This window comes from Thunnus maccoyii, chromosome 11 (genome assembly GCF_910596095.1).
Source record: "Thunnus maccoyii chromosome 11, fThuMac1.1, whole genome shotgun sequence".
Taxonomy (NCBI): Eukaryota; Metazoa; Chordata; class Actinopteri; order Scombriformes; family Scombridae; genus Thunnus; species Thunnus maccoyii.
Genome location: NC_056543.1, coordinates 22,508,036 through 22,517,007, shown reverse-complemented (window position 1 = coordinate 22,517,007; position 8,972 = coordinate 22,508,036). Strand labels below are relative to the sequence as shown.

Genomic DNA, 8,972 nt, shown 5'->3' with positions numbered 1-8,972 from the left:
CTCCACCTCTCGCTTTCTCTACCCAAAATCAATTACTTAGGGGCAATGGTAAAATAATTGAGGGCGCATTTAGGCCTTGAAATTAATACATAGTTAAAATGTTAAAACTTTTTTCGTAACTTCTCACTTTTAAGTATTAATTTACCTCTCAAATTGAATGTGGAAAAAAAAAGAATGAAAGCACAATATTTTATTCTCAGGCAGAAACAAGATGCAAGAGTTTATTTAATATGTATTCTCTTTTTTTTTCCATCAACAGCGAAGACAACAGAGGAACAGACCATATAATGTATGTGTTTAGTGCATAACACAGACCTGTCTCACAAGATGACAGTTAATCCATGAAGACAAACCTGTACTAATAGTAGTCAATATTTGAAAATATACTGTAAATGACATGTACATTCATGCACGCAAAATATGTTAATAAGAAGCTCAGAGCATATCTGAATAATTAATAATGATTCAGCACAGAAGTACTTATTTTCTTACCACTTCTCTTGAAAAAAAAAAAATCAGTTTCTGGCCAAATTAAAAATACCTGTTTCACATGGTGTTCACACTGAGTGAGGCCTCGGTTCAAACAGGGACATACAATAAACCTTCTACTGATGTTCTGGTCTTAGTTTCATATCTGTACACATTTCCTATTGGGCTGGTCAAACAGCTCATTAAATACACTCAAGGCTGTAGAAATATTCATTACAGGCATTTTGACGGATTTTACAAATCTGAAAATACAGCGGGTTCTTGGAAAACATGCCAACGGAGGGACTAAGAGTATTAAGACAGTGAATCTGGCTCCAGTGAAAGAGAATGGGGGGAGCTCTTGCAGACACTGCTGGGTTTTTTTTGTGTTTTTTTTTTTTTTTGTTACTGTTTATTTTTGCTGAGATGGGTGAAAAATAGGGCTGGGGTTGATTTGTGTTGTGTTCAATCTTCAGGTAAGCCACATAAAATAAAACTAAATCTCTGCAAGCTCTGAAATCAGACACTCAACCTTGATATATAACATTCGGCAAAAGGAGAACGGAGTTGTGTAATTAAGGGTTTTAAGAGTAGGTAGCATCACAGAGGAAAGAGGAAATTTGGGGCTCTGACTATCACTGACATTTTCCAAAAGGTATTTTCACCCACAGCAGCTCTCCTCCAATGTTTGTTATAATGATGGCCTGCCAGCCGAGGAGACAAGGTGCTATCTGTTAATCAGATCCCCAGAGTGATCCACGTCCACTGGTGATAGCCATGATGGACACTTTGCTGGAAGACAGAGAGAGAGAGGGAGATGGACAAAGAGAGGATGTTGATTTGATATCAAATGTCAACAGTCAATAAATAAAGACACACCAGAAAAGAGAACCCTGTAGTTTCAACTTTAGGTTTATAATTTACCAGGAAAGTCACTTGTTATATATACAAATATATAGTTTCCACAGTGCACATGTATACAATGAAATAGAGAGACACACACATATAAACACACACACAAGTACACAGTGCAATCAGCTGAATACCTAATAGCCAGTAGCTTATCAATTCAATTATAAATTAATCAAATTTATCCCATACCTTAAACAGTCTGATAGCTGACAACAATCTAATGGCTCTGGAAACAAATTGAGTAGGGTTATAATCATTAAGAACAATTTATCTGTACCTCTTGGACATATTGCTGTGACATACACATTCTTCACGTGTTCCAATCTGACCTATCTAAACGACCCAGTTTGTTGATCACTTGACCCTGCAGAGTTCAAAGGTCAGCCAGTTCAAACAGCTATCAGTGTGCTGCAGGTTGCAGCAGGCATCATAAAACTGCTGTTTCTTATCTGAACTCTTTGACCCCTCATTAACCCCATCTCCACTGCCCTGAGAATTATCACCTGCCACAGAGGCGGAGAAATCCTTTGCAGCATCTGGTGGGTTTGCATGTGCGTGTGCGAGCCAGTGATAGAGAACCACAGCAGGTGTGTTGTGCACCACACTTTATTGAGTGAATTGTCGAGTTAGTGAAAGTCAGTAGAGCGAGAGGCTGTCAGTCAAACAGTGAGCTAGTTGTAATGTGTAAAGCAATGAGAATAATAAGAGTCTACAGCCATGCTCTGTGAAGCTGTAGGTACTTAAGCAAGGTGCTTTGAGCTAAATGTTAAAGTCAGCTAACATGTTCACAATGACAGTGCTAACATGCTGATGTTTAGCAGGTATAATGTTTCAACATCTTAGTTTAGCATGTAGCATGCTAATTAGCACTAAATGTCATTAATTTGCAAATATTTGGTCATAAAACAATATTGGACAAAAGGAAATTTGGACATGATGGTGGCGCTAGAAAAGTCAGTGGATCACCAAGTTTATTGCAATTCATCCTGAGGTGAACATGGATGTGTGTGCAAAATTTTATGGTGATCCAATCCAATAGTTGTTGGGACATTTCCTTAAAAAAAACAAACCAACAAATCCCACTTACGCTGTTGATCACTAGTACTCACTTTATTAACAACGTTAACAAAGTTTCAGTCCGAAATGTCATTATATAAAGTAAGCACAAGTAATAGAGTGTGTGGGATTTTTCGGTCCTTTCACAGTCAGAGTTTGTAGTACTTATCTAGAAAACATGAAAAATGTCAACCTTATGGTGGCGCTAGAGGAAAAGTTGGGTTCACCAAGTCAGTTGGATTCATCCTCTGGGGACAGTGAAAGTCTGTATAAAATGTCATGGCAATACATTTAATAATTAGAGATATTTCAGTCTGGACCAAAGTTGTTGACCAACAGACCAACATTTTCATCCCTACAGCCATAAAGTACAGACAGAAAGACTGAATGTCCAAAGATGTTGGTTGTATCATTGCACTTCGGGGTTTAGCTGAGCACAAAGCAGCAGCATGTCTGATAATACTGCACTTTTTTTTTTTAGCTGAATTTAATAATTTAACTTGCTGAATTGAAAAATATGTATTTGTACAAGTGTCTGTTCAAGTAGGTGAGACGGAAGAACATGGAAGTAAGAAAGAAAGTAATACTAGTATGCGGGAGGTGCCATTATTTTCAAACTATTCAGCTAAACTCTCACCCATGAGCACCACAGCATGCTGTGTTACAAAATTGATACTAACAACCACATGCTTTAAAGTGTCAAAGTGTACATTTGGATTTGTCTGAGAAAAAGGTCAATGTGAGCTGGTCAAAAATAAAATTATGGTGATCCAATTATGACTCAGAGTTTATTGCATTGCACCCATGAAAGTCAAACCAGTGCAGCTGAAACCCAAGTTTTTTTTATTTCCAAGCCTCCATGAAAGAAAACTTTTACGGAACCACTTATCTTGAAAGCAAGACAAAAAAAAGAAACTTGATGTGAATATTGGGAAAAGATCCTTCCTTGAATTACACAAAACAGGAGATTTGTAGAGGATACTTCAAATTTATCATGTGACCCTTCCTTGTTGCTCTATTTGCCTCAGATGATATGAATGACACATGGACAAGTTGAGCAAACAGGGCTCAACTTTAATAGACCTAGACTCCTGTGGTTATTCTTTTGATTTACAGTATAAGCCTATCCTATTTTTAATGGCAAATAGTTGATTTTACTCAGGATTAATGATTTTTGGTGTTTGATGAGACAGTTTATGTCCTCATACGAGAGGCTTCATGAACTTGCATCAGTTGGATATAAGGCTCATGAGGCCTTCATGTGCTTTTTCACGGATAGATTCATCACATAGATTTACATAGGACAACCCAAAACGAATTTTCTTTTCAACAGATCTCTGCATGTGACGGCTCACTGTCATGCGATCCATTGCACCTTCATTATAATACTCTGGTCTGGTGTGAAGTAAGAGGTATGCTTGCTGCACGGATTACTCCTCTGGGACCCTCCAGGACCTATTTTAAAGAGAAATTCCAGTTTATTACAACTTGAGTTTTAGTTTTGTAGCTTGGGCCATCAGTAGTATTGGTTTTGATAATGTTATACTCATCAAAGTAATTGCTGCTATCTTGGAACATGGCAGCAGAAATATAACATAAAAATAGGTCCAATTGGGCAACAAACATGAATGGCATAGAATACCAAACGGGCTGTAAACAAGTCAACAGTTTAACCAGATTAACTAAACTACTTTATTTAGAGGAAAAAACTTAAGTGAGCGCACTGCACCTCACTGCATAGGAAAATGGAGTGTTTGAAATTGTAGCAAATATGGGAGGTTAAACTATTTCACCTTTTTCCCGCTTTCAAATAAGTTTGACTGACATAGGAGTTTCTTTACAACCTGTCTGACTGTCCAACCACTTGGGTTTCTTGCCTGGTTGGACATACATTTAGTAAACCTGTGCTCATATCTCAGAAATTACTTGGTGAGTACAATGTAAATAGAACTACAAAAGTAAAATCAAAGCTGTGATAAACCATAGTCTTCCACCTCGTAGGAGCAGCAGCGCTATAGGCAAACATTGGCAAAAACGGCTCACCATATGGAGAGACTTCCCTTCTCAATGTCTAAGACCTCATTTCCACCAAAGTATTAAGTTGCTTTGCACTGCCTCTTGTGAATGATGCTCAGGAAAACCAATTGGTGCTTATGTTCGTGCTGCCATGAAAATAGCCTTCTTTCTTCATAACAATTACTATAATTGGTACAGTGTGTGTGTCTGGTTGCAAACCTGTCTCCTAGAACAGTTTGTATGTGTTCACCTAATATGTTTTGCTGCCTGGATTACTTTCATAGGCAATCTTTTTCCAGTCCAGGAGGGGTAATATCGCTATTCCCCAGAAGTTGTAGGTAAGAGCTTGGGGTGGATGTTTTGGCCTACAACCCACAGTACTTTGAGACCAGGATTTCCACCCTGCATCCTGTGCAAAACATCCAATTCTGACATGGAACACCATTGTTCACACACCAACTATCAACCCTGGTTTCTTTTTAATCATTATCTTCCTGTAATCCTATCCAAGTTGTTTTATTTGCCTAAACTTAAAGCTGCATTAATTGATTTTTTTTGGCCACTTGGGGGCAGCGCAACATGCTGTGGATTCATTTGGAGTCATGATTTTGGCCACCTGACAAATGTAAGTTCATTTTTCACTCTCTAAAGGGAAATGTCTGGATCTTTAGCTGCAAAATTCTCCACTATGTTAACTAACTAGTTGCTAACTTTGCTTGTCTTTGAGTGCTGGACAGGTAGCATACAATGAGTTTATCAGAACAGAGCAGAGATTGCGACTCAGAAAACTAAAACAAATGAGCTTAAACAGGCGATAAGGTTCTATAGAGATGAGAGGATAATTATCAAGTCTGGTGATAATTATCTGTGGGTTCATCACTACACATAGACATAATCATTTGATATATAAAAATATGAATTAGTGCAGCTTTAACCACTCTTAACCATAGACATGGCAAATTAAAAAAGCATTCATATGAATCATTTTTGTAACAATTATATGGATCATTATGGGAGGCAAGGTCAACTTGATTGGTCGTTCAGACTGGAGGACGTGTTCAACCTATAAAACTATTAGTAATTGAAAACATTATTCTTTCTTTAGTGGCCAGGAGCAAATATTGAAAGGAAAGCAAATTGAATACGGTAGCTTGGCAGTTACGGTTATGAAAATACTTTCAATATCATTTTGTGTTGGCAGTAAACAGTTTGCAGATATGATTAACAGAAATGTTTCCTTTTTACCTATTGATAAAAATGTCATCTGCAGCAGCATTACTTCTCCTACAAAACGTATTTGCTTGACTTAAGCAAACTGATTGACCCTGTTTCACAGTAGGTATTGGAAGAGTTGCATTGTCCACTTCACAAAGCCCCTCCACATGAGACTAAGTTTTTTTTTCACAATATGGTCTGGACTTATTCAATGTTCAGTCACTGTAAGGGCCTCAAATTTGCAGCATATTTTTCAGCAAAGCACTTTTCTCTTTCATATGTGGAGGCAGGATTGCACAGAGGAGATTGAGGTCATGTCTTTTGTAGCATTTAAGAGTTTAAGGCCAGGTGGAGTACAATCATGATTAGATTACACACGATTCTGATATTTTTTTAGACTAAACATCTTAAAATGTGGTTATTTTTAAACAATACATAAATTAAAATAAAAGGGATTTAATATTATCCACCAGAGTTATCACTTTTTGGTGGCTAGTCAATAATTTCTTAGGTGGGTGGGGTAATGCTGGTGGACTCATGACCTCAGTATAAAAGTGGGAGTCTTCTCATCCTTTCATTCAGTGATGGACAGTCCCGGGCCACTCAGTATGCTACACCCCCACCCCTCTAAACTTCTGTCTTCTTAAAACTTATTCTTTCCTTTCTCGTCCTTCCTCCAAAAAAAATCCCCGGTTCCTGTGGATTGCCTGGTTTTGTGTGGTCCCAGCACTGTCCCGTTTTTATCACTCCTCTGACGGGTTACCCCGGTCCCCCTCGCACCTGCGCCGCTCCCAGGTCCCTACAGGAATGCGCTGGGGCTTGTAATCGCCTTTGTGGGGGCCATTGAGTTGTACGGCTGACTGAAACTTCCCAACCTCACAGCGCGCTGGACGCTGAATGGGGCTCAGCGTGGGGCGGCTCTCCAAACCACGGCCGCTGCCAAATTCCTACAGTGGCGCTCCACAATCACTCCCACACAGGCCCCGATATACAGCCAGGCAGGAGGGACGGGGGGGTCGGGATGTGGTGGTGGTGGTGTGTGTGTGTGTGTGTGTGTTTGGGCAGAGAAACTGAAAGTCTACATTTAACTCCAAACGAGGCGGCCACTTTTAGCTTCATATTGCCACTTTAAATGAACATGGCGCAAAGATTCACTGACTTTTTGTCACTTTTTGAATAGTTGTCCATGTGAAAACAGTGATTTGGGGTAACAATAAGACATATATTGTTCTTTTTTTTTCTTAAACTATATCTCACCTCATCTCAAAAAGTTCCAGTGCAGAGGCTATTCCGACAACGGAGAAATCTGAAAAATAAAAAAATAGAAAATAAAAAAAGCGTTTGGTGAATGCTATGGACAAAGTTTGAAAATAAAGCAATTTTTCCTAACTTTCAGTACATTTGTGCTGCGTTTCGGTGCATTAGGTCTGTGTGCCGGCATATAGCGTGGTAGCTGTGGGTAGATAGAGCAGCACTGCAGGATTAAGAGGCAGCAAGATTGTTAAACATGTCAACGTGTAATTGCACGATAAGGCCCTTCCGAGGAATTCATTGGCCCAGTTGCTTTCTCTATTCCGCGCTAATCTCGCCCGGCACATTCGCTCTGTGCAATCTGTCTCCATAATCTTCTGTGACAGAGCGGGCGACGAGAGCAGGCTGCTTGGTAATTTTTTTAGGAAAGGGGGGGAGACGCGGAGAAAATATGCAGAGGCGTGATAAAGTGACGCTAATTATCCCCATTTAGGACAGGGAGTGCAAGGGATCGGGGCTTTACGAGCAACCGAGTGTGCGCTGGAGCTGATGGCCTCCTAGCACGGAATATATCGGTGGCTACAAGATAAGAGTATCGCACGGTGGAGAGATTTATTGGCCGGTCAGCTAAACACTCACGCGCGCGCACAGGCACACAAATATAAACACACACACACACACACACACACACACACACACACACACACACACACACACACACACACACACACACACACAAACCATGGCTGCCTGCATATGTTGCACCCTACACTTACCCCTCTTCCACCTCAAGGTGTAATTTATTCGGGTTAAATTTGCCAGAACGCTCCTCTTTTTAGCCTGGCGATGCGCCGTGACGCGCTCCGCCTCTCCGGGCTTTCAGTGTTAATCCGCATCTCTTCACATCAACAGATAAGATAGAAACAGATGCAAACACACGACGAGGACATCCCCATGCCATACGCTGTGCGCCGCAGCGCGGAGAGATGTCTCCATAATGCAGTTTCTTTTTGGGGTTTTGGAATTTAAACTAATTTCCAGACATTGTTCCCTTGATTTTTTTCCCCCCAATAGATTAATGCGCAGCCAGACGTTACACGCTTTACTATGAGGCCTAACAGGTTTAATTGACATACCATGCAAGTCTTTATCAGTGTGAAATAGGCCCTTTAACTATGTATTTGAGATTAATTGATTTTTAAAAATGCCTAAGTAGGCATATATTTCCCTCATTTGCATGTGTATGGATATTAGTCTGTATCTACATATGAGGCCTACAGGCAATAAAAAAACATGTAAATGTCAAAACCAGCTGTGGCCTGTCAAAAAAAATGACGTCACTTAAACTGAATCGTTTTTAATCATTTCAAGAGGATTAATAATCTGAATGACATGGGTATCTGTTTTTGTCTAATCCTCAATTAAGTCTTTCTTTTTTTAATCAAAAGGTACCAAAAACTCCGTGTTATGTAAAATCAAACATCTACATGTTCAGGTGATGCAGTTTAGAAATTCTGATGAGTCATCAATAACCTAGTGACTAGTAACGAGGGTGCAGTACTTGGCCATCGCGAAGTTTAGGTCCCGTCTGTGCAACAGTTAGGCTGTGTGAGTTTTGGTTGTGAACATTAAATACAAAATTATTTCATATTCTGCTTTGTGTAGTGAGTGCAACTGTGGTTTTATATTCTGAAGAAGAGGCATTAAAATTTTCTTCCTTAACAATGACAGACTGTTAATTCTCTTAGATTTTTCTTGTGGTCATGTCAAACTTGAAAAAATACTGTTTAAATTCTCGTTCGTGCCTCGTGCAGTTTTCCCCAAACCGCCTCCTTCATTGACTCTGTCAAGTGTCAAGAGCAGAAAAAACCCACAAACGACTCTCCCACCGCCTCACTGCTTTAGTATATGATGGGACCATAAAGTGTCACACTAGGCCCGGGTTGAATAAAAGTTATTACAAATATTTGTTATACACTTGATGAATCCACTTTTTACACTGTCGGTTTGTTTGGCAAAATAACCAAAATGCACATAAATTGAAATATTTGAGA

At 39.6% G+C, this 8,972-nt stretch overlaps 1 protein-coding gene across 7 annotated transcripts in view; it reads right to left on the bottom strand.

The window, feature by feature from the left end:
* Positions 1 to 207: 207 nt before the first annotated feature.
* Positions 208 to 8,972, bottom strand: part of sox1a (SRY-box transcription factor 1a) — an 88,784-nt gene continuing 80,019 nt past the window's right edge. For 3 of the 7 annotated variants that reach the window (XR_006098647.1, XR_006098648.1, XR_006098654.1), the window contains one exon: positions 208 to 1,260. The gene's annotated coding sequence lies outside the window, so the exon portion shown is untranslated. Of the gene's footprint in view, positions 1,261 to 2,745; positions 3,892 to 6,924; positions 6,974 to 8,972 lie in introns of those variants that run through there. The other 4 variants (XR_006098645.1, XR_006098649.1, XR_006098646.1 and 1 more) reach the window with 2 other exon arrangements.